Consider the following 27,284-nt stretch of genomic DNA (forward strand, 5'->3'; position numbering starts at 1 on the left):
AGTTTGTAAGCCAAGGTATCACTGTACTCGCATGTCATATTATGTGCGATTGGGGTACACTTTTGTTTTTTGGGCTACTAAGCATACCGACAATCGTACGCGCTTAGCCTGCATGCCGCGTGGGAAAGAGTGTCTCACAGCGCATAGACACACACACACACACACACACAGACACGCAAACGGGGTTTTGTGTCACCCCGCCGCCCCCTCACTGGTGCGATTTCTCCCGTCTATACATCTTCTTCCTCCTCCTCATCTTCGCCCTGAAAGGTCATCAGCATGGAGTCTTGTTTCTCATTCCCGCATGCGTCTTCATCCTTGTTATCCTTCCTCGTCGAAATCCTGACACCACATTCAGGATTATATCGACTTGGATGTTGTAATTCCTTTTTATGCACAAATATACACGCGTGAGAAGAAGGATTGTGTTGTTATCGTTCCCCTCCCTGCTTACCTGCATTAAGTACATTTGTTGCTTGTATAAGTGTGCGTTTGCGGTATCCTGATTTAGACACTTCCTAGAATATACACAACATTTTTTGGTTAACTGCTAGAAAGGAGGGGAAAAAAAATAAACAACCGTCTGATGAATCATTTGAATGTGATCAAAGTAATAATATCAAATTCAAGACAACCATTGCAAGGTAGCGCAAAGCATCCCCAGATGACAACTGACACCAATCTTTCTGACATTTTGCTTCAGAATGCCTTCGTCTTGAGATTCTATTTCCTTTGCACCGTTTTCTCAAAACAGTGTCGCGTAACCATGACGATCAAAAACAGAAATAATACACATTACAACACACTATTTGTTGATCGGAACTACTTCTGTGACCGTCATTAACTCATTCACTGTCAGACGATGTGCAAAAATGTGTACACTCCAGTGCCAGGGTTTTTGTCATTGTCACTCAAAATCCAGTACCCACACAATATTGAGCTTCAGGACTACATAAATATTCGAAGCACCGTAAGAAACTTTAGACTCTCTTCTTTCATCATGAAAAAAAATGTTAATTCCTAAATTATATGGTTCTGGAGTTAAATGAGCTTGAAATGAGGGTGGCTGTCCAAAATACAATGCAACATATTGGACATATATATATATATATTGGTTATACAGTAAGACCTCAACTTACGAACTTAATTGGTTCCCAGACAGAGTGTGTAAGGCGAAAAGTGTGTATCTCAAAAAAAAAAATCCCATAGGAAACCATTAAAATGGGAATAATCCGTTCCCGGGTTTCCATAAAATATACTTTTCAACTAAATAAGCCTTAAAACTACACACAACATACCTATTCTATGTATAATAAATGTGCTATTGTATTGTAATGAAAGAAATACACTGCATTGTATCATAAAGTCACTTTATTGATGGCTTGATGGAATGGCGTTGGAGGTCGAAGGTCAAAGGGAATTGCTGTTTGGAAAGAGGCACATTACATGAGGACTCTAATTAAAGAAATAAACTGTGCTGTAAAAGAAAGTTTTATTGACCTTTTTGATGGTCGTTGATGGCTTATGGAAGGAGAGTCACCTTCCATAAGGACTGTTGGTAACTTAACCTCTGGTGCTGTTCGGTCGTGTGCTTCCGCCGAAGATCACTCCGCCAGCCGTGGTGGGTGTGTATTATGAAAATAGTGCTTATTATAAGGTTTAATTTTCAGAAATTTGGAGTTTGTAAGACGAAAAGTGTGTAAGATAAGGTGTTTGTAAGTTGAGGTCTCACTCTATTGGTTTACATAGCGCTTTAGCAACAGATGAAGCTGGTACAAAGTGCTAACATGGAAAAAATGAAATGCTGCCCCCTTGTGGAAGGGAATAGACATTGCCAGAGGCCACGGCGAGCGCTTTATCGGCACAAAAAAAAAAAAAAAAAAACAACTAATGGCGAATGGCGCTCTGCGTCATATTTTCAATTCACGAATACATTTGTGAATGGCAGTGAATGAGTTAAAAATAATAATAATAATAAATGAAAAAAATGGGTAGCGGATTATCTCAATTAAATCAATGGGTTTAAGAGTCACATTGAATTCATATTTTTTAATTATTTTGCGATATATTTTTTCCTTAAAAATACATGGAAGAATTAAAAAAACAACTCTTATCTACCAGATCGACCTGCAGTTCAAATTCAGCCAAATATAGAAATCGAAGAACACACATATGGACAATTCGCAGAGGCTTAGAGAAAGTATCACACATGACACAGGTGGCCCTTTATGCGATGGGTCAAGCGGTCACCATGTGTCTGCAGTACTAAGCGGGAGTTGAGTTAGGAGATCGGGGGGCTTGGGATGTCACATTTGGACAGTACCAGAGACAAGCTCCATTGGACCCACACGGACAAGCTGTTGCTCTAATTGGCCGGAAGAGCCGGTATAATGGGCTCAAAATGCAACAGTTGTGTTAGCGTAAGCGCCCCAAATAAATCTATAAATAAATAAGTAAATAAAATAAGGACCAGAACAACAGCAACAAAGAATTCCCAACAAAGCCAATACAGACACTCCACTACTTACGAACGGTACGGTGTTGAGAACAACGGTACATAGGGACATTTTCGTAGTAACATATGTGGTATTCTCTCCGGTTGTACATGTACATATCTTTATAGAGCATATATTTTATTAAATGTTTATCAATGTTTATCACTTTTTTGTTTCTTAACTGACATCAGAAAAACGTTTTATAGCTTCTAAAATACCCAAAACACGTCGTATGATACAGTAAAGTCCATTATATCGAATTCAACCGAAAAAATATCGATATAACGTATCGATATTGTTTGCATGTAATTTTCTCCGTGCGTGCATAGAAATAGTATCGATATAACCGGGACTATCGATATATCCGATATCGATATAACGAGACTTTACTGTATTTTTAGTCAAATGCAAAACACCAATAAAAATGACTTAGTGTCCAAAATCTGCAAAAAAAATGAACCCGGAAATGGCCATTTTCAGAAGGTCCCGCCCCCTTGTTCGTGATGTCACCCCAAGACGTCTTGCCTTGCTGGAGAATCAAAACAATGGCTTCAGATTACGAAGAATATGCTTTCTTGTTACTCATCCAGTTTTGAATATGATTCAAATAGTTCTGAAGAAGAAAGCATACGTTTGCAAACGATTAAAGAATTTATTCTGTGTCATTTTGAGGCATCAGGGGTGGGAAATGTCGCACCCAAAAAAGGCAGAAAATGGTGACAAAGCCATGTAAGGAATTAATAAACCCGTTTCCATGGGCTGATTAATTCCTCACATGGACCTTTGTCGCCCTCTTCTGCCTCTTTTTGGTCCTACATGAAGTTTTCAGACCAAAGTACAGCAAAATGCATTGACGTGATGGAAGGACTGCTTCAATGTGTCCTTTTTTCGGTCAGGGGCGTTCCTTCAGTGACGCAGGGTGAGGACTCGTGACCAACTCAAAAAAAAAAGACTTCCTGAATGTTCAGCGCGAGTCTTAAAACGTAAAATATATATATGCGGTGGAATCTTTGTAAAATATGCTCAGTATTTGCTCAGTCATTTGAAGACATTTTACAAACTTGTCCGGAGACGTCGGTTGTCCTTTAAACATACATTCCATACAAAATATAGCACTGAAGCAACTTACGAACAAATTCACCTTACGAACGATCGTTCGGAACTTATCTCGTTCGTAAGTTGGGGAGCATCTGGCCAGGTTTTCACAATCTGTTTGACTTTAGATATTATTACACGCCGTCCACAGATTCAAGATCAGATGTATCCCCAAAAAAATGGCCAAAAACCAACATCTCTGACACAGTGCAGTCGAATTTGTTATCACACTGTCAAAAAAAATTGGTGTAGGTGATGTTTTGGGGTTACTATAGAACAGGGGTGTCAAAGTCATTTTTTGCCGCGGGCCACATTGTAGTTATGGTTTCCTCTCGAGGGCCGTTATGAATTTGGGGAAGCCATTAGAACGTTTAAATCTCTTCAAATATTACATATAGAGCACACAGCAAATTAATGAATAACTCGTTTTCAAATCTGAAGTCAAGAATAATGACTTTTATTGTGGTTGACATCCAAAAATATGAAATTTTGGCTCCGATTTTAGCAATCATGATGGAATTTAACAAGTTTGATTTGCTTTCGCGGGCCGAAAAAAATGATGTGGCGGGCCGGATTTGGCCCGCGGGCCTTGACTTTGACACCTGTGCTATAAAATATTTGGGAATATCTTGAACGTGTGGACAGGTCGAGACTCAAAACTATCAAGGGGTTCTGATATGAAATGCGGTCTTTGTGTCAGAAATGTTAGCATGCTAATAGCATGCTAAATCCAAAACATGCCATATCCTTCCACTTGTCCATATTTTTGGGGGAATCTGATAACCAAGGTACGGCTTCCTTAGGCCATTTTTATGACTACAACTTGTAGCTAGCCATTAAGCTATGGCTACATTCTGCAGGGGAAAAGTCAGCTATCAAGCTAAGGCTACATTCTGGGGGGGTAAAAAGATATTCTCTCAAGTTTTACTGTATTTTTTGTTATTTGGGCAACCACGCTGTTTGCGTCATGTACAGATATGCACGACACGTGTGACAAGACAGCGGCAAAACAGAAACATGATGTCACGGCTAACTACACAAGTGTGGCTAGGAGATTTTTATTCTGCTCAGCCATATTGGTCTGTCAGTTTTCATGACCCGACGTCAATTCGGGTTCTTGTCAGTCTCAAGTTATTTCAGTGACTATTGTTAGCCGCCGTGCTATTTAACAGGACCAACAAAAACAGCAACAAATTCTTCCAGCCAAATACCGTCGCAGGTTTTCAATTCGGATCCAAATAGCTCGTCATATTTCCGCAGTTAGCGCAACACGACCGTAGCTGACGCTCCAACGTTAGATCTCAGCCCCCACCAACTAATAAGGCTCGACGATAGCTCGGGCTATTTGGCAAAAAACATTTACGCTCATTTGGTTTGATGCCTTAAATGAGTCCTTGTGCCGCTACGCACTCACACCGCCCCGTATAATGCAACCTGACAGCAGCCGTTCGCTAACAAGCGCCCAAGTACGAGTCGTTTGATTTTCTCCGAACCGGGGCGATGGGGGAGTTCAAACATTCATATTTTTTTGGTGAGCAAAAAAAGAACACAAGGCTGATTTTTAATAAGTGGAAAGCAGTTTAAGGTGTCTGCTAATTGCACCGGTTCCTCTCGGGCAGGGGTGTCAAAGTCATTTTTTGCCGCGGGCCACATTGTAGTTATGGTTTCCTCTCGATGGCCGTTATGAATTTGGGGAACCCATAAGAATGTTTAAATCCCTTCAAATATTACATATAGAACACACAGCAAATTAATGAATAACTCGTTTTCAAATCTGAAGTCAAGAATAATGACTTTTATTGTGGTTGACATCCAAAAATATGAAATTTTGGCTCAGATTTTAGCAATCATCATGGAATTTAACGAGTTTGATTTGCTTTCGCGGGCCGTAAAAAATGATGTGGCGGGCCGGATTTGGCCCGCGGGCCTTGACTTTGACACCTGTGCTATAGAATATTTGGGAATATCTTGAACGTGTGGACAGGTCGAGACTCAAAACTATCAAGGGGTTCTGATACGAAATGCGCTCTTTGTGTCAGAAATGTTAGCATGCTAATAGCATGCTAAATCCAAAACATGCCATATCCTTCCTCTTGTCCATATTTGATTTGGCCCGCGGGCCTTGACTTTGACACCTGTGCTCTCGGGTGTCACGTTGTCCAATTTGTGATTGCAGTGGCGAGGAAATTCTCTCCGCGCAATCAGATAACGCACGGCGGAGCCATGAAAAGCTTTAGTTTAGTCCAAATAATGGCCGGATTTACGCCAATGCTAATGACACCCTTTTCGTCCTCTTCTCATCAACCCGAAGTCCAATCAGTACAACAAGGACCTACCTCCGCCAAGGCTAACAATGCTAATTTTGAAATTTCACACATTTTCCACGCATTTTATCACGCGCGTGTATTCCGGATATGAATTTAATTGGTTCTTTTTCATTTAACTCATTCACTGCCAGACATGCAAAAATATGTTCACTCCAGTTTTGGTCATTTTCACTCAAATTCCAGGACCCACAGACTATTTACTTTTAGGACTACATAAACATTCAATGCAGCGTAAGAAACCACATACTCTCTTATTTCATCAGAAAGAAGATTTAATTCCTAAATTAGATGGAGTTACAGTTTCCCAGACAGAGTGTGTAAGGCGAAGTATGTATCCCAAAAATGAATTTCCCATAGGAAACCATTAAAGTGAGAATAATCCGTTCCCAGGTCCCGATAAAACATAATTTTCTACTTTCTAATTTTCTAAGCCTTAAAACTACACAAAATATACTTTATTTTTTTGTATAATAAATGTGCTATAGTATTATGATTAATGAAATAAATTGTACTTTACAATAAAGTCATTACCTTTGTGATGGTCGTTAATGACTTGATGGAATGGAGTGTCCGGTTTCATCAGCATTAAACACTTGATGAGGAACGTAGCCTTCTTCTTTCACCATCTTGAGGAACGATCCCTTGTAGGTGCTTTCTCTGTGATAATTGTATCTAGTTCCTCATAAATTATGATCTGTTTAGCTGGGTTGATAGCTTTTTGCATCATGTGTACAGATGACTTGTGCAGGTTATTTGCGGAGCCCGATTAATGGAATATTTTAACCTTCCAGTCTGCTCTGCTTTGAAGTTGAAATGGGTCGAAATTTCAATGTTTTCTATCCATTTTCTCACCATTTCACTTGCTTTTTTTCACTTTTGTTTTTTTTTTTGTTTCAAGCTCTGTCCTCTCCCTTTCGTGTGTGTGTGTGTTTTCTCATTCTCTCTCTGTCTGCCTGTCTCTTTAATGTTTACCCCCCACCCCCCACCCTCACGGGGGCGGTTAAGAACCCACTGCTGGGTTCTTGACCAATCACGTGGCTTTAACCGAAGACGCCAATTTGTTTTTTGTAGAACGGCCTCACTCTCTCTCTCTGTCTGTAACCCCATCCCCGACTGCTGCGTTCTTGACCAATCACGTGACTTTAACCGAAGACTAGGGTCGGGGAATAGAGGACAAAAAGAGTGGCCACCATTTTCTTGTTAGGAGAACGGGCTCGTTCGCGAATGAGACATCACTCATTGTGGCAGCTCCGTGTGGATCCCGAAAAATAGTTTGTATGCCAAGGTAAAATTTTGATAAATGTAACGTTCGAAAACCGAAAAGTTCATAAGCCAAGGGGTTCGTAAACCAAGGTTTCACTGTATATGAACTTGAAATGAGGGTGAATGTCCAAAATGCAGTGCAATACATACATGTTGGTTTATATAGCGCTTTAACAACAGTTGACGCTGAAACAAAGAGTTAACATGGAAAAAGGGGAAATGCTTGTGGAAGGTCTGGCCAGTGCTTTACACCCCTGCACGAAAAACCAAAACCCGAACAAATTCGAGAATGGCGCTCTACGTCATATTGTCAATTCCCGAACAAATCCGGGAATGGCAGTGAATGAGTTAAGGTAATTGAATTAAAAAAATAACAAATACAATTCACAGATGACAAAACACATGACGCCATCTTGTGTCGTCTCACTCTCCATATAATGACGCTAGCTTAAAATGCAAGCGACATCAAAAGATGACCGGCTTTGAACACTTGAACTTTCAAATGTCGTGCTCTTAAGTGTAGCCGTTTGAGAAACCGCCTCCAGGTGGTCCGAAAAAGGCAGGCTGATCTTGTGCGTTTCTCCTTCAGACATCACAGGCAGACCCATTGCCCCCCCCCCCCCCCCCCCCACCACCAAGCCCGCGCTCCCTTTGGGGAGCCATACATAGCTGAGGATGGAAATAGAATGCGAAAGACTCTTTTCATCAAGGAACAAAGCGAGCTGTCGAAATACTTGTTGCAAGACGTGTAGTCAGATTATGAAGTACAAGTCCTTTCCCATGCCGTTGACATTTTATTTATTTATTTATTTTGTGAGTGAGGGAACTCGCACCGCACTGCCGAAGCTTAAAGGGGAACGCAACTTGACAAAAGTGTCTTTACAAAATGTTCTGTGAGTGACTGTGAGTCACTCACAGAACAATTTCACAGTGTAAGTATCACAATGATGAAACTCAGAAAATAGGTGAGCTGTGACTGTCTGTTAGCTCATTTTGAGTCAACAAGTGACAAAATGGCGGCCGCCTGACTTATTTTGAGTCAACAAGTGACAAAATGGCTGCCGCCTGACTCATTTTGATTCGACAAGTGACAAAATGGCCGCCACCACACCAAATACATTTTGCTAAATTCATATTCTACAATATCAATCACAATATTTTTGTGAAGAACATTTGTGAGTTGACTTCCTTTACATTTATATTAGTTTGGGAAAATAAATGGATTTATTTACTCTTAACACATCGACTAAGACAGTGTTAGACTTTGTAGAATATAGTTTTGTCGTCTTTTCTCTTCTACTTTCTCCTAATATAGTGTTTGAAATATTTTGGAATGTTTTCTCTTATTGTTTGTTGGCTTGTTTGGTGCCGCTTGAGGCCTGTATTTGAAATTTCTTTGTTTGGAAATATAATACAGACAAGTGAAGCTCTCAACTGTCTGTACGTCGCCATTGTATGTTAGCACATCGATACATACGCAACCAACAGGTAACAGGTGAGGATATGTGAGGGAATTTTTTTGGCCATGTCTCCCAGGGAAAGAAAAAAACAAATCAAAATAAAAACGCCCTAGCTAGCTGTCAGGCTAAGCATTGCTATGCTAAGAGAGTTTTGTGTGTTAATGACAATGATCCAGAGCTTTAAAAAAGCTCAAAATCGCATATCAAGAACCAAAAAAACAACACTCCGCATATCTCTGCTTCGCTTGTATCTCTTTGTCTTTCCTCCCTGTCCTTCGTTCTCTTTTCTCCGCTGTCCTTCGGTGCGCTCGCATTCTCCCCGAAGCCCTAATCAAGGCTCTAGGAGGAGGCGAGTGCAGACGGGAAGCAGAGCAGCACACCAGCTTTTTGTTGCGTTCTCTAATGGGGCGCCTCCTTCGCTCTGTCTGCCTCCACCCATAATCCATTGCTGTCGCGGCGACTCACTAACAGTAACGGGTTCTCCTTCGGACGAGCTGCTAACGTCAAATAGTAGCCGACGGACCGGTTTAATGACAGACAATATTTTCACGGACCGGCGGATAACATTTTGCTAGCTTACGGTGGGTTAATTTTAGCGGTATGTATCACGTGATCTAGACAAGCGTTTTGACGTGCGTCAAGAGTAAATCATAGACGGATGTAATCTGGTAATTTTTCATTTTTCAAAATAAAACATAGTTCGGACTCAGATAATAAATAAAACAGAAATTATGTAAATTATTGATTCTTTCTGTGCGGCCCGGTACCAAATGACCGGTACCGGTCCGGGGGTTGGGGACCTCCGATTTAAAGGACAACTGACACCATTTTTTTGTTTCCTAACTGACATCAGAAAAACGTTTTATAGCATCTAAAATACCCAAAACACCCAAGCTGATATTTTTAGTCAAATGCAAAACACCAGTAAAAATGACTTAGTGTCCCAAAACTACTTCAAAATGACACAAAAAATGGCGAGTTTCAGAAGGTTCCCGCCCCCTTGTACGTGATGTCACGCCAGGACGTCTTGCCTTGCTCCCGTCTCATTTTGAGGCGTCAGGAATCCAATGTAGCGTCCCAGAAAATCCACAAGATGGCGCCCAAGAGCCGGTTGAAATGGGCTGATTTGTCTGCTGGGAATTTGTGTCAACTAGTATCAAATAGTAGTCTTGGTGCAACACACAACAATTCACCATCGCGTTATTTATGTGTTTTTCTTCTAATTTCGCCATCAACACGAAGTTTTCAGACCAAGTACCCAAAATGCATTGTGTGTTGCTTTCTCGGTCAGGGGCGTTCCAGACGTGACGTCACGTCAGGCATCGTCATCAACTCGAAAACAAGACTTCCTGACTATTCAGCGCCAGTCTTAAAACGTAAAATATAGCTATATGCCGTGGAATCTTTGTAAAATACTCTCAGTAGAAGTCATTTGAAATGATTTTACAAATTATGGACTCAACTTGCCCGGAGGCGTCGGTTGTCCTTTAAGCTACCAGCGTCAAAGTCAAGGTCCGGGGGCCAAATGTGGCCCGCCACATCATTCTATTCGGTCCGCGAAAGCAAATCATACGTGTGAAATTCCATGATGCTTGCTAACGTCTCAACCAAAATTTCAAATTGTCCCATGTAAATCACAACAAGAGTCATTAGTTTTTACTTCAAATTTGAAAAATAGTTCTTCATTAATTTGTTGTGCGCCATATGTGGACAGAATTAAACATTCTAATGGCTTCTCCAAATTCATAATAGCCTCCGAGAGGAAACCATAACTACAAAGTGGCCCGCAGCAAAAAAAATGAGTTTGACACCCTTGATTTCAGCGCGCTTGCTAACAACACAACCATTTATATCTATATTTATTCATTTATTTATTGTACTGCGAGGGCATAATGAGCAACAACAATAAAAAAAAATGTTTTACCAATTACAATGATGTGTATCCAAAACAACACTGAGAATTGTAATCTGTTTTTTTTTATTTATTTATGTATTTTTTTTTTTTTGATTGGTGACTTTGGCTATCCTAAGCTCAACTCATTTGCATGCGTAGATGTGAATCATGAATAATTAACCAGGGTGATGCACACATGGGACTTTGGATCTGTCTTGATATTAGAATCATAACAATCCAGGGACTGGGGAAAAAAAGCTGACATTCGTCAATTGACGTTTGAGTGATTATTACAGACATATGGGGAGTGTAAGGGGGGGGGGGGACACGGGGGAGGTCAAGCGGTGAGTTAGCTGACGTGTTAGCACTGCTGATGGCTGGACAAGTTACTGTGTGCGCTACACATGCGGGGGTCAGTTTGATCGATAGCTCGGCGAGATTTGATGGCTGTAATTGGACGCAGGGGAGATGCGTGGCTTTAGATATGAACTTGGTGCTCTTTTTCGCGAGTATTTTTTGGCTTTTTTTGCAGAGTCTGCACTTGAATTTTTGCGGCCATGTCTATTGCTTTCGGGGATTATTTCAAACTTTCATGGATTGCCATTAGCTTTTTTGAAGGAATTTTCTGAGTTAAAAAAATTGAATTCATAAAACAATTTGGTCGCAAATTAATCAAGAGGTCACATTAATGGCACATTTAACAGTATTAATTTTTTCTCTTGTTCTTATTTATAATTGTATCTGTGGTTTAATTTATGTCCCTGTTTTGTGATTTTAAAGTGTCCTTTAGAGCTTTGAAAGGTGCTAATAAATAAAATGTATTATTATTATTATTATAATTGAAAAGGTTTCTTCAGCCGTCATCTGTACTTCTTTGAAGGTGTCAGACGTTTCGCTTCTTATCCAAGAAACTTCGTCAGCAAACTAAAGTCTTACTGGTAGTTTAGGCCCTATATATATTTTTATCACTGTCACTCGAATTCCAGAACCCACAGAATATTGAGTTTTAGAACTACGTAAACATTCAATGCAGTGTAAGAAAGCTTAAACTCTCTTTTTTTCATCAGAAGAAAAGTGTTAATTCCTAAATTATGAGTCTGGAGTAATATGAGCTTGAAATGAGGGTGGCTGTCCAAAATACAATGCAGTACATCAATATCGGTTTATGTACCGCTTTAACAACAGCTGAAGCTGAAACAAAGCATTAACATGGAAAAAAAGGGAAATGTTTCCCCCTTGTGGAAAGGACAAAAACATTGCCAGAGGCCATGGCCAGCACTGTGTCGGCACCCAAGTATGAAAAGAACAAATCCTGAAGAAATTTGTGAATGGCTCTCTACGTCACATTTCAAGTTCCCAAATACATTTGTGAATGGCAGTGAATGAGTTAACCAACCTTTGAAGAAACAAATAGTTTGCAATTCAGCATGATGCTCAATTGGTTGCTTAATTTCATGACTTCACGACTCCCTGCTATTAAAACGTTATCACGACCAGACAACCCCTCCCCCCTTCCTTATGACCCCCACCTATTTATTTATTTATTTATTTGGCGCTCTTAAGCTGTATTTGATAGCCACCAATCTGTGGCCATATTTGCATATTTTTAATTAAACATCCTGGGTTTTTTCCACCCCTTGCTTCCGAAGTGTGTCACTTGTATTCACGCATCCATTCATTGCATTTATTCAATCATGCCCAGCTTCTCAGTCCATTAGCAGAGACAGACCAAAGTCTGTCCAAAGTGGATTCACATTACTAGAACAACTGTAAAAATCCATCCATCCATCCATCCATCCATCCATTCATTATCTGCCACAGAATCAGAAGCCCATACTTCCCTCTACCCAGCCACTTCTTCCAGCTGGGTGACTTAGTGTCTCCAGCGTGTCCTGGGTGGTCCCTGGGGTCTTCTACCAGTGGGGCATAACCGGAACACTTCACCAGGGATGCGTCCGGAAGGCATCAGAATCAGATACCCGAGCCACCTCATCTCTCTATGTCGATCGACCGGTAAATTGAGAGCTTTTCCTTTTGGCTCAGCTCCTTCTTCACCACGACAGATCGATACGAACGAGGACTGTAAAAATCTAGGAATTTATTTATGAATAAATTGTGATAAAATATTTTGAGTTTTACAAGAGAACTAAGTGGATACTTGATGAGGTACAAGCTAACATTACCACAGGAACTGTGCTGTGAAATGTTTGCAGCTCCTCAACTCACTTCAACATAGTTCCATAGCACCTAGATGCCCCTCCAAACCGGTATACAGTGATACCTTGGCTTACTAACTTAATTGGTTGCCAGGCAGAATGTGTAAGGTGAATTGTGTATCCCAAACCTTAATTTCCCATAGGAAACCATTAAAATGAGAATAATCCGTTCCCAGGTCCCCATAAAATATAATGTTCTACTTTAATTTTCTAAGCCTTAAAACTACACAAAAATACCTAATTTTTTCTATAATAAATGTCCTATTGTATTATAATTAAACTATTGTATAATAAAGTCGTTTTATTTACCTTTGTGATGGTCGTTGATGGCCGGTTTCATCAGCATTAATCACTTGATGAGGAACGTAGCCTTTTTCTTCCACCATCTTGAGGAATGATTCCTTGTAAGCTTTGGCAGCTTTATCGTCAGAACTGGCTGCCTCACCATGACGAATGACACTATGAATCCCTGTACGACGCTTAAAGTTCTCGACCCATCTGTGGCTAGCCTTGAAATCATCAATGGATGACGAACTTCCAGGTTGCCTCTTGATGATATCCGAGTGAAGTTGCTGTGCTTTTTCTGCGATAATTTTACCTAGTTCCTCATCAATTGTGTTCTGTTTAGCTGGGTTGATAGCTTTTTGCATCAAGTGTACAGATGGCTTGTACGGGTTATTTGTGGAGCCTGATTGATGGGATATTTTAACCTTGCAGTCTACACTCTGCTTTTGAACTATCAAAGTTGAAACAAGTCCAAGTTTCAATGTTTTCTATCCATTTTCTCACCATTTCACTTTTTTTTTCACTTATGCTTTTTTGTTTCAAGCTCTGTCGTCTCCCTTTCGTGTGTGTGTGTGTGTGTGTGTGTGTGTGTGTGTGTGTGTGTGTGTGTGTGTTTTCTCACTGTCTCTCTCTATCGTCTTGCCTGTCTCTTTAATGTTTAACCCCCCCGCCCCCAGTGCTGCATTCTTGACCAATCACGTGGCTTTAACCGAAGACTGGGGGCGGGGAATAGAGGAGAAAAAAGTCGCTGCCATTCTCACTCTTTCTTTGTCTGTAACCTCACCCCCTCACTGCTGCATTCTTGACCAAACGTTATTTGTGGAGCCTGATTGATGGGATATTTTAACCTTGCACTCTGCCTTTGAACTCATCAAAGTTGAAACAAGTCTATATTTCACTTTTCACTGTTTTCTATCCATTTTCTCAGTCTCTCTGTCGTCTGCCTATGTATTTTTATTTGCAGCTCTGTGTTTCTGTAACCCACTGCTGCATTTTTGACCAATCACGTGCGGCTTTAACCGAAGACTGGGGGCGGGGAATAGAGGACAAAAAAAAGTCAGCTGCCATTTCCTTGTTAGGAGAACGGGCTCGTTCACAAACGACACATCACTCATTGTGGCGCTCCGTGTGTATCCTGAAAAATAGTTTGTATGCCAAGGTAAAATTTTCATAAATTTAACATTCGTAAACCGAAAAGTTCGTAAACGGTTCGTAAAACCTAGGTATGACTGTGTCCCTGACCTTGCAAATGCCGGGGTTGACGACGTTGCTGTTGGAGAGAAATTGAAAGTAAATGAGTTTTCCTGCTGTGTGACCAACCTATGTGGCCCTTGCCCCTCCAATTTCCACTGTGGGGGGCGGGGATGAGAAATGTGGGTGTGGTCATTCATATGGTGAGCTTTATCTTTTCCATCATAACCTCTCTCTCTCTCTCGTTCTTACTTTTCCTCTCTTTTCTACTCCCTCCTTCAATTTCATCCCCATCACCCGCACTTCTCGGCACATTTACAGACCCTTTTATCAGTCGCTCTTCTTCTCCTCTGCCTTTCTCCACGGCACAATCAATCAGTTTGGGAATTACTCATTTGCTCGGCGTGACATATTCTCCGTTGCCGCCGAGGACCCGGTTAATATTCTCCACCTCTTTCTCCTCCTCTTTTGCGTCCTCCATACGCGACTTGATAGAATCAGATGCTATTTGTCCATTAAGGGGCCGCCGGGATATTTAATAAAGGGAATGTAATAACGGTGGCGCGTGTTCGCGGCCAAGTGTGAGGGGGAGACAATCTCTTTCATCCGTCACCTTGATGAGGAAATTAAATTGTCCGGTGTGGCTTTCGTCGACAGAGACGCCCACTAACACGCTAGCGGTTCATATTTGATGAAACGAACTCTAATTGATTAAGGTGATCAAAAGTCGTTTGAATTAAGCTGTTATGAACGGATCCTCTCAAACTCCAACGCTGCTTTTGACCCCTTCTTGATGCATATGCATCTTCACGTTTTGCTTCACGTTTTGCATCTTTAAACCCAAAATGCGATTGTGACAAACAATTGTGGATAGTGAGAGGACTATAGGACTACTTTATACATGCACATTCTAATACATTCAATGTTTATTATTATCCACTCGATATATCCGACCCTGTTTGCATGTAATTTTCTCCGTGCGTGCATAGAAATAGTATCGATATAACCGGGACTATCGATATAACCGATATCGATATAACGAGACTTTACTGTGTATATATATATATATATAAAGGGTGCACCTTATACAACCGGAAAATACGGTGAATGAATGAATGAATGAATCAAGCAAGAAAATAAAGAAATGACTGACAAAATGAATTGCTTGACTGTTTTTTTTTATTTCCAGTGATACCTCGGCTTACTAACACGTTTTAGCTAACGAACTTTTCGCCTTACAAACGTTAAATTCGCGAGAATATAATCTTGGCATACAAACTATTTTTCGGGAAATACACAATGAGTGATGTGTCCTTCGCGAACGAGCCGGTTCTTGGAGCTCCTAAAATGGCAGCCGGCTTTTTTTTTGCCCAGCTGTTATCACAGAAAATATAGCACTGAAGCAACTTACGAACTGAAGCAACTTACGAACGAATTCACTTTACGAACGATCGTTTAGAACGTGTCTCGTTTGTAAGTTGGGGAGCGTCTTCTTCGTGAATTCAGATGTTTTTTTTTTTTACGCCGAGCGCTCTATCGGTTCACGCCCATCAGAACAAGATCAAGAACCGGACATACCGCCTGCTTCTCCACATACTGCACATATTCTACTTGTCTTTGTCAGATAGCTTATGCTGCTACACTGTTTTTTTTTTTTTTTTTTTTTTTTTCATTTTCACTGCTACACATTCCTCCTCTTCGTCTCTGCTGCCCTCTGAGTCTTGCCCTCGCTCTAATTTGTCTCTGGTGTTCTTCTTCTTCAACCATGGATCTGTGAGGTCCAGACAGACTCTCACAATGGTGTATTGACGCGGACACTTAGTTAGCCTGTTCTCCACATGCACTCCTTCCCGTCTAATTAGGGTCGAAGCAGAAAAGCCTGTCACTGTGTGTGTGTGTGTGTGTGTGTGTGTGTGTGTGTGTGTGTGTGTGTGTGTGTGTGTGCGTGTGCGTGTGTGTGTGCGAATGTGTGCGAGCGTCTTATCTCAAAGCTCTCATTAAACTCACTTTTGTTGTTTTTCTTCTTAAGCCGCTGTTCGTTAGCGTTCCCATGACAGTGCCTGTTAGTACGGCGTTAGGCTAAATGCTAGGCTAAGCGATGGCGTGAGAGGATGTTGATGAACATATTAGTTAGTTAGCATCCTGGCTGTCAAATTTCCTTTTGTGTTAGGTCGTCACGTTTAGTAATGAGCCCAAAAATGCTGCGCGGCGAGCAAACAAGCGCAATTGAGAGAGAAAACAACACACGCTGGGAAATTAATTTAAATAAAGAAAAAGTTATGTAAATACATTTGATTTAAAATAAGTGTTTTGTTGTTCCAGCTGAAGGCGTCTTGGCCCTTTTTAGTACTTAAAAAGTAAACAAAAACACTGACTCAAACGCTAATAATTACAGTTAGCATATTTATGAAGTCTTACAGACAAAACAAGAAGGGCAATTATGACCACCCAGGGGCATTTTTGAACTCAGTTGACATCTTTGAGGAAGAACACACACTGATTTTGAATATTTCCAATATACTGTCAGGAGCCGTGGGGGCTAATCATCATTTTATAATAATAATAATAATAATAATAATAATAATAATAATACATTTCATTTATAAGCGCCGTTCAAAACTCTCAAGGTCACTTTACAGTCGCAGGATACGTTTTTTCTGCGGGTGAGTAGCGGCAGCCACACGCGCCAGCTCAACCCGGAATAACTGAAAAAGATAAAAAGCTCGCTAGCTAGCTAATGGATAGCTAGACAGCTAATAGCTAGCTAACTAGCTAGCTAATATGTTTCCTGACTCAAATTGCGAGGTAGCTAGCTATATAGCTAATTGATAGCAAGCTAACTATTTTAGGACACACTTATCTGAACACCAGCTAATCACAATTTTGCACACACACACACACACACGCACACCTACATACCTGTCAACCTGTGAGAAACTGTGACCTTACTAACGGCTCAATTTTTCCTGACTTACTGACAAAAAAAAACATACGCGTGTGTAATATTTCATTGCGCAATTTTATTCATAAAATTTCAAGTTACAAAATGGTTTTAGCAATAATCAAGTATGTTCTTTGTTGTAGAGCATTATGGCTTTTTTTTCTTTTGCTATGGACAAACTCAATTTGTCCACAACAAAAATAAAATTTGCATTCTTATGATGTATAATGTTTTTAAAAAAATATGAAGGATATTAGCGGGAAGAAAGCACGGTCAAGTGTTTAATTGAACTGATTTCAAAATAAAGTTCCACTTAACCGGAACTTGTCTTCTCTGAACTTTTGTTTCTTCTGGAGACTTTTCTCACGGTCACTTGTTTTCTCTGTGGTGGACTTTGCTTTTTACGAATAGCGATATTTATTATAATTAATATTACTGCAAATATTTAATGACGGAAACGCAATAGAAAATATCCCAAAATTATATTTAACAATTTTCCTGTACAATCTTTCTTGTATACCGTACACATCTAAAAAATGTGCAAAAATTGCACAGAATATGCCTGGTTGACAGGTATGCACACACACACACACACACACACACACACACACACACACACACACACACACGCACACACACACACACACACACATTCCTGTTTCAATGGTTTTGTGAGGTCCGGATAACTCTAGATAAGGAGTGAGGACCACCGTTGCTGTTACATTTGAACACTAAATGTCACCCCATTTCCCACTTCAATTCATTTAAACACAAAGAAATCAAAAGTGGACTTGAAACTGAAATAACAGCAGCAGTGAGGACTCTGAATGGGTACATCCAAAGTCCTCACCTCGGTGGTGAATTTGGTTAAAATATCGTTTTACTTTTTGTGGTATGAACTTTTTCCTCTCATTAACCACGCACACACACAGTGAGTAAAAAGTGTGTGTATCCAAGTGAAATGAAAATACACTAAACAACACCACAAAAACACCAAAAAATATTTTGGGTGAATTTGTGAGGACCTCTCGGAAACTAACAGATGCATATATATGGACCCTCTAGAAGCCTTTAGAATGAAAAATTTGTGAGGACCGGCCAAAAGGTCCTCACTTGTCAAAAATGTCCTCACAATGTATGGTATAAAATGTTAGTGGTCCTCACAAGACTAGTCATACAAACATACACACACACACTACACGACACGATCGTATTATTTCCTCAAGATGACATTTGACCTCACTAAAGAGAAGCTGACTGCAACTGTTCATAAATGATACACATAATTAACTCACACTCAGGCATGTTTGCTAACACATTCACACGCAAAGAAAAGGCTCTCAATAATTAACAGTGAAGGATAGCTCACCCCCCCCCCCCCCAGCCCCTCTCCGCGTTAAATAATCAGCATGCCACTGAGTACATATGTCTCTGTCGTCCTCTTCAGCTTACGTGAGATTTTTTTCTCCCCACCGACACTCATATTTTTAAGGCGTGGAGTCAAACTCTGAGTTTGTGAAGGCTACAATCCTATTTTGATGAAGTAAGGAGTAGAAAGTACCGATATATGTCTTCTGGCATCTTAAAACACTAACAATCTATCAGTTTTTCTATGATGAAAATGCTTGTTCAGCCGTCATCTGTACTTTTTGAAGATGTCGGACGTATCGCTTCTCATCTGAAAAGCTTCGTCAGCGAACTAAAAATTGTGCTGGTAGCTCTGGCCCTATATATATATATATATATATATATATATATATATATCCTCTAATGGACAGAGATGGCGGTGCCAGATGGTTAGGGGGGAGCAGTGGGCTACTCCCTGAAGCTAATCTGATTCCTTCTTTTCGATTGGATTGGATTTGAGCTTTATTAGTCTCACAGTGGAGACATTGACATTTCACAGCAGCAAAATTATGAAAGAAATGAAAGTAGAAAAGCAAAATACAGGAGCTGCTGGAAAGGCAGCCACTCTCGCGGCGCCGTCTTGAAGTCAAAAGAACAAAAAAAAATACAATCCATAACAAATAACATGACAACACAAAGACACAGAGAGATATCCATTCTTAAGCACTTTGCTCTGTCTGATTATGTTCTATGACTGGCCCTGATTGCCCCATTCGTGGTCCATGGATGAAAAGCTTTCTTCAGCCGTCACTTGTCGAACGTTTCGCGCTCCATCCGAAAAGCTTCATCAGTGAACTAAAATTGTGTTGGTAATTCTGACTATATATGCCTAATGGACAGAAGTGGTGGTGCCAGACCTCTGCTCTGATAGGTACCTGATCTAAGGTTGGGTGGAGCAGTGGACAACACCCTGAAGCTAATCTGATTACTTATTTTGTTTTGTCTGATTAAGATTTATGACTGGCTCTGATTGCCCTATTCGCTCTGGTATCACCTCAAACCACCATGGCAATTTAGTTTTTCATTAAGCAAATATTTTGTTATTTCCTACCAATAATTGAAAGAGCAGAAACGCTATGCCACTTTCTGAGATGCCTGCGCATCTGCCATCCTTCTGCATCAGTATGCCGGCAGCGTGGTCATGTGTCCATCCACCGCGCCCCCCCTTCAAATCTCCCTTCTTGCGTCCACCTAGCCTTTATGATTCCCTCTCTAAGTCATACCTGCAGTCGCAAGCGTGTGCGTATGCCCTCATTCTGTAGCTCATCCTTCTTTCTGAGGGCAAAATGGAGCTCCATTTGGCTTCGCTGCCAGTGCGGCCTTCGCTTATTGCACCGCTGAAGGATGGCCAGCCCGCAAGCCAACCGAGTTGCTTGAGTACGAAACGCTCAATTGCTGAAAAAGTTTCTTCAGCCGTCATCTGTACTTCTTTTAAAGGTGTCCAACGTTTTGCTCCTCATCCGCAAAGCTTCGTCAGCGAACAAAAAATGCTGGTAGCTCTGGCCCTATATACTGTATATATCCCCAGTGTCCAGAGGTGGCGTTGCCAGACTTGACGGTCCCTGCTCCAAGGTTGGGGGAGCAGTGGACTACACCCTGAAGCTAATCTGATTACTTATTTTCTTTTGTCTGATTATGTTCTATGACTGGCCCTGATTACCCCATTCACCCTGGTATCTCCTCATCAGCATGACTAAGGCTACATGGTAGCGATCTAAGTAGTCCGTTGTAAGCACGAACCATATTGAACCTCAAACCACCATGGTGATTTAGCTACTTGTCTATTTCATGCCACTGCCTCCAATACTGTAAAAAAACATGGCCGTAAGATCCGCGTATTTTTAAATTTTGCTGGTAGCTCTGGCCCTATATCAGTGTCTGAAATAACATCTGCCTGGATGCCCGGGGCGTGCAACTTTTACATCGGGCGTACAATTTACAAAACGTCTCCGACGGGTGGCCGACAACTTTTTCATATTTTTTGTTTAAATCAAACGCTCGCTTTAGCAACAATGTTTTTTTTTTAGCGATTACCGCTAGTCGTCTTATTTTGTTTTAAGTTGTGAAAAACGGGACAGGCAACTTTTCAGAGTTGTCTGCCCTGGTGTCCGGTAACTTTTTGTCATAAGTTTCAGACACTGCCTATATACACAGAGCTACCAGCAAAATTTTAATTAGCTGACGAAGCTTTTCAGATGAGGAGCAAAACATCCGACACCTTGTAAGAAGTACAGATGACGGCTGAAGAAACCCTTTGATCGATGGAACACTCCTGTACGACTGAGAGCTTACACAGATGAAACGCTCAATTGTCTGTATTTCTTCGGGGAACCCATCTGACTCATTAAGACCGTACCTTGAAGTCCTAATCGAGATTTAAATTTCAAACCCTGATTTAAATAAAAAAAAAAACCCTGGCTTACTGTCCATTTTGAAAATGCTGACTTGAAACCATCATACCGCCAAGGAGTCTGTTAGCCTGCAGTCATCTGCTACCTCTTGTTCCTTTGAGTGCAGTAGATGCAGCCATTAATTGCTTTGCAGATGGCTGTCGTCGTGTCTATACCCGTGCGGGTGCGGGTGCGGGTGTGTTGCGTCTCAGTGGGTGTCTGGTGAGAGGGTGCTCAAGTATGGAGGACTCATCATCGGTTATTAGGAGCAAGCAGGGGGCCAGCAGGTTGAAGAGGCAGTCGCCAGGCAGCGCAAAGATGAAGAAGAGGCGAGCGATCCATGTGAAACGATGAGACCGCTAGCATAGATTCTAAACTCCATGCTCGGGTTACCCTACCACTGTGTTTGAAACGCTAATCCAGGTTTGACACCCTATTCGGAAACGCTAACCCAGACTTGGTACACTAACTCTGAATTGAAACGGAAGTTTGGAGCCCATACCTTTTTTGGAATGACTAACAGAGGCGGCAAGCCCTGGTTCAAACCTTAAACGTTCATTTGAAACCCTAAAATATCTATTGAGCTATCTATTTTATAATAATAATAATAATAATAATAATAATAATACATTTCATTTCAAAGCGCCTTTCAAAACTCTCACGGTCACTTTACAGTCTATCTATTAGGTAGCTATCTCGCTACCTAGCTATCTATATACAGTGAGACCTCAACTTACGAACTTAATTGGTTCCCAGACAGAGTGTGTAAGGCGAAAAGTGTGTATATCCCAAAAAAAAATCCCATAGGAAACCATTAAAATGGGAATAATCCGTTCCCGGGTTTCCATAAAATATACTTTTCAACTAAATAAGCCTTAAAACTACACACAACATAACTTATTCTATGTATAATAAATGTGCTATTGTGTTGTAATGAAAGAAATACACTGCATTGTATCATAAAGTCACTTTATTTACATTTGTGATGGTCATTTATGGCTTGATGGAATGGCGTTGGAGGTCGAAAGTCAAAGGGAATTGCTGTTTGGAAAGAGAGGCGCATTACATGAGGACTGGAATTAAAGAAATAAACTGTGCTGTAAAATAAAGTTTTATTGACCTTTTTGATGGTCGTTGATGGCTTATGGAAGGAGAGTCACCTCCCATAAGGACGTTTGGTAACTTAACCTCTGGTGCTGTTCGGTCGTGTGCTTCCGCCGAAGATCACTCCGCCAGCCGTGATGGGTGTGTATTATGAAAATAGTGCTTATTATAAGGTTTAATTTTCATAAATTTGCCGTTTGTAAGACGAAAAGTTTGTATGTTAAGGTGTTTGTAAGTTGAGGTCTCACTGTATTTGCTATCTATAACCTATCTAGCTAGCTATCTATCTAGCTAGCTATTAGTTATCTATTAGCTAGCATAGCTGACATATAAGGAAGTGACGTATAAGGAAGCGGAGGGTAGTCGAGTGATGCATTCAGATGCACTCAGTTTGGTTGAGAACCAAATTCCGGTTGTATACCGAGGCATAAAAAATATGACATTTTTGGTTGCAAACCGAATGGGATGAGAACCGAGACGTTCGAAAACCGAGGTTTGACTGTATTTGAATCATATTCATAACTGGATGAGTAACAAGAAAGCATCTTCTCCGAATCTGACGTCACCAACAAGGGGGCGGGACCTACTGAAACTTGCCATTTTGAAGCGATTTTGGGACACTAAATCATTTTTCATTGTGTTTTGCATTTGACTAAAAATATCAGCCTGCGTGTTTTGTGTATTTTACATGCTATAAAACGTTTTTCTGATGTCAGTTAGGAAACAAAAAAAAATAGTGTTGGTTGTCCTTTCAACAGGGATTAATATATTGCTTGCGTTTGTAAAAATCAAAACGGGAAAGAAAGCCTTCAAAAACAAAATCCCATTTTGCAAACTCACTCAGTTCTATTTCAAAACGTGAACCGAAGAAAGGCTAGGCAGACATATTGACCCACTGTGCCGCTTTTCCCGAGAAATTAACCAAAGAAAGCAACTTTCTCAATCCTCGCCTGCTCTAACGAGCTAACCTACGCACAACGCGCCACGTCTGCTGCTGCTCTTATATTCATTCATTGACGGAGCGGAAAATGGAAGGATTCATTCCCGTCACGTCTCCAATTAGATGTCCCGCCGTTCTTGTCTCTTGTCTTCTCCCCGCAACGTATGTAAAAATGGGAAGCGTTACCGAGTCCAAATGGAGGAGAACCCCGCGGTCGCCTTGGTTTTTGTTCCCAAAGTGTACTCACATTAGCCTCATTTATTCTCCATACGGTTGTGTGTATGTATGCAGGTGTGTGTTTTTGCCGGCTCTGTGCTACATTAGCCTCACAGTCACAGGTAATGATCTCATCTTCCCGCTGGCATTGAGAAGCACAAAACGAGAGTTGCACGTCTGCGCGAGCGCATACACATCCACACACACAAACACACACCCTGCCATTGTAATGTTGCTCTAATGGGCTACCTGACAAGTGCTTTTTTCTTCATGCAGTACCCCCACCCTCCTTCATTCCCACCTCTCTTCTTGTCCTTGCCCTACAGGTGCGCGTTTACCCGCCTTTGAGGAGCTCTGACATGGATGCCAGGTGTGCTTATGCTCAGGTGGGTTTCTCAATAGACGCCGTTAACAAGTCACGTTAGAGATGCTTGAATTTGCCATCAGTTGCTTTGTGCAAACTGTATTTATATGCAGTCTGGGCACAGAGCGGAGACTGTTTTAAAGGACAACTGACACCATTTCTTTGTTTGCTAACTGACATCAGAAAACTGTTTTATAGCATCTAAAATACCCAAAACACGCCGGCTGGTATTTTTAGTCAAATGCAAAACACCAATAAAAATGAGTTAAAGTGTCCCAAAACGACTTCAAAATGACCTCGGAGATGCCGAGTTTCAGAAGGTCCCGCCCCCTTGTTCGTGATGTCACGCCAGGATGTCTTTGCCTTGCTCTAGAATTGTTCTTAATCTTGTTGGAGGCACCGAACCCCACCAGCTTCATATGCTCATTCATCAATTCTTCTTTCAATGACTGTGCCTACTAACTGCAGTCTAGACTGAGGGGTGGACTTCTGTGGATTCACCGAACCCCTGAGACCGATCGAAGCCAGGTTAAGAACCACTGCTCTAGAATCAAAACAATAGCTTCCGATTCGGAGAAGATGCTTTCCTGTGACTCATCAAGTTATGAATATGATTCAAATAGTTCTGAAGAGGAAAGTATAAATGTTTGCAATCGATTAACGAAGTCCTCCCGTATCAATTCGAGCCGTCGGGACTCCAATGTAGCGTCCCAGAAAATGCACAAGATGGCGCCCAAGCTGGATAGCTAATAGGTAGCCAACAGATAGCTAGCTAGATAGCTCGCCACCGAGACAGCCATATAGCTAATAGAAAGCTAAGTAGAGAGAAAGCTAGTTCGCCAGCTAGTATATAGCCAATAGATAGCTAGGTGGCTAGCAATCTAGCTACCTATCTGTTGGCTATCTGTTAGATATCCACCAGCATTGATGGCATCAGACCCCAATTTTCCAAAATGGCGATTTCACTCCATTTTTTAAATTCTAAAATGGCGACAATCAAAAGTTCAAAACTTCTGTTTAACTGTTCGCAAAAAGTGAAGTGAATATTCAATTTTCAGTGCGAACTCTAAATCTCAACCACAAACGAGGGGATTTAGAGAAAAAATATGCGTGACGAGAGCCAATTATTAATGACATCAGGCAATCCCAGAACTCTTTTCGTGCCCTTCACTCCTTCCTGGCGTGAGCAGTGCCTTGGAACTGAGCTGGCGTGCGTGTAACTGAACCGCTGAAAAATGGATGAGGACAACATTTATAGGAAAAAAGCCAACCTTGAATTATTCATTCAGGATATTGAGAATATACACCGGCACTATGTCGGTCGGGCTCCTTGCTATCATCGCACATGCCGAGCTAAACAGAGTTCAAGCAGGGTCGCTTTCCTGGAACTTTGGTCCCATGGAAACGAAAGATTTGATTCCGTCTTAACTTGAGGTTTCTGCTCTTACAGTTCCGTTGGAGTCACCTCAGCCATGTCCATGTCCACAACTTGTCTCCGGACAAGTTATGTCCATAATTTGTAAAATGGCTTCAAATGACTTCTACTGGGCGGATTTTAATAAGATTCCACCGCATATAGCTACATTTTACGTTTTAAGACTCACGCTGAACATTCAGGAAGTCTTGTTTTTGAGTTGGTGACGAGTCCTCACGTGACGTCAGAAAAGGACCGCCTCCTGACCGTAAAAAAAGACGCATTGTAGCGTCTTTCCATCACGTCAATGTATTTAGCTTGTATTTTACATTCAAAAGCCGCCAGCAGAGGGAGTCCAAGCTCCATGCAAGGAATGTATCAGCCTGTGGAAACGGGCTGATTCATTCCTCACAGGAGCTGGTCGCCATTTTTCTGCCTCTTTTGTGAGACGTTACATTGCAGTCCAGATGCCTCAAAATGACACAGAAGGACTTCTTTAATCGATTGAAAACATGTATGCTTTCCTCTTCAGAACTATTTGAATCATATTCATAACTGTAAATGTAACAAGAAAGCATATTCTCTGAATCTGAAGCCATTGTTTTTATTCTCCAGCAATGCAAGACGTCTTGGCGTGACGTCACGAACTGGGGGCGGGACTTTCTGAAAATGCCCAATTCGCAGCTCAATTTTTTGCAGAATTTGGACACTTTAAGTCATTTTTATTGCTGTTTTTGCATTTGAATAAAATATCATACTGCGTGTTTTGGGTATTTTAGATGCTATAAAACGTTTTTCTGATGTCAGTTAAAAAAAAAAAAAGTTGCCCTTTAAGGAATGATAGTAATACATTCCTCTGATATTTTATTATTTATTCTGTTCTTTGTTTTTCCAACTCTCATTTATTGTGCATTAATCTAATTATAACTTGTATTTGTTAAATATTTTGATGCATTTTTATGCTTTTGAAAAGAATTATGTCTGAATTTTGGGGCAGCTTGGAACCGATTAGGGCATTTACATGGTAAACACGTCTTGACTTACAAATATCCTCGCGACATTTCTTTATTTATTCATTTAGTACGTAGAATCACCATTGGATTTAAATTCTAAATTGCTCAGATGAATCATGTTAAAAGGAGCAAACCCCGGTTTTATATGGCAGGCTAAAGGCCGCAGCACCGTTGCATTGTGGGAGCTTGTAGGTGAAACAGGTCGCCACCTAATCTCATTGTGCCGTTGTAAATTCACCTCCAGACGTATCGACAGAGCCCGGAAAGGACGTCGCTATTTACAGCCGTTGACTGATGCCTGATGAAAGATAGATATCTTTGAATATTATGTATGGATGGATGGGAGGCTGGCACATTTTAAAAAAGCAGGAAATCTCCTCGTGTCATTTTGCAGGTCCGTATCTCCCATTGGTTGTCAAAGCAAAACCCTCTGACCTCCGCTTAACTTGATTCTTGTTTAGTGTTTATACTCATTCTTATTCCGTGTGTCAATTACGTTATTTCAAGATTTTGTCGCGACCCTCCAAAGCACAGTGTTTCTTTCTTCCGGGACTTTGTGCAAAGGTGAAGGCAAACATACATTTCAGGGGACTGCTTCAAACATACTCGTGAACACTGTCCACTGTACTACTATTCCAAAATCAAATATGGCATATATAGGTATATATAAAACTCGTGAAGCAAACACACACATTTATTTATTTATTTATTTATTTATTTTAATTTTTTATTTGTTTATTTATGTATTTATTTATTTATGTATTTGTTTTTGTTTCGTTATTAAGTTATTTATGTATTTATTCATTTATGTATGTATGTATTTTTATTTATTTATATTTGTTTGGTTATTCATTTATTTATGTCATTATGTATGTATTTATGCATTTATTTCTTTATCCGTCTATTTATTCATTTATCTCTTTGTTTAATTATTTATCTGTTTTGTTATTTATTTATATATAAATATATTTATTTATGTAATGTCTATTTATTTGGTTATTTTAGTTAGTTAGTTTATTTATTGATTTATTTATTGATTTATTTATATTTCTTTAGTTATTCATTTATTTATGTATATATTTGTTTATTGATGTATTTATCTGTTTATTTAATTAGGGAATATATATATATATATATATATATGTATATGTATATGTATGTATGTATGTATGTATGTATACAGTAAAGTCTCGTTATATCGATATCGGATATATCGATAGTCCCGGTTATATCGATACTATTTCTATGCACGCACGGAGAAAATTACAT

At 40.5% G+C, this 27,284-nt stretch overlaps 1 protein-coding gene across 1 annotated transcript in view; it reads left to right on the forward strand.

Annotated features, from left to right (window-relative positions):
* The window catches only part of dab1a (DAB adaptor protein 1a), a 214,407-nt gene that overhangs the window by 92,569 nt on the left and 94,554 nt on the right, over positions 1-27,284 (forward strand). The window contains exon 3 of the mRNA XM_088999991.1: positions 23,551-23,610. The gene's annotated coding sequence lies outside the window, so the exon portion shown is untranslated. The remainder of the gene's footprint in view (positions 1-23,550; positions 23,611-27,284) is intronic.

The sequence above is a fragment of the Hippocampus bargibanti genome, linkage group LG07 (genome assembly GCF_051943395.1).
Source record: "Hippocampus bargibanti isolate YZ-2025 linkage group LG07, ASM5194339v1, whole genome shotgun sequence".
Taxonomy (NCBI): domain Eukaryota; kingdom Metazoa; phylum Chordata; class Actinopteri; order Syngnathiformes; family Syngnathidae; genus Hippocampus; species Hippocampus bargibanti.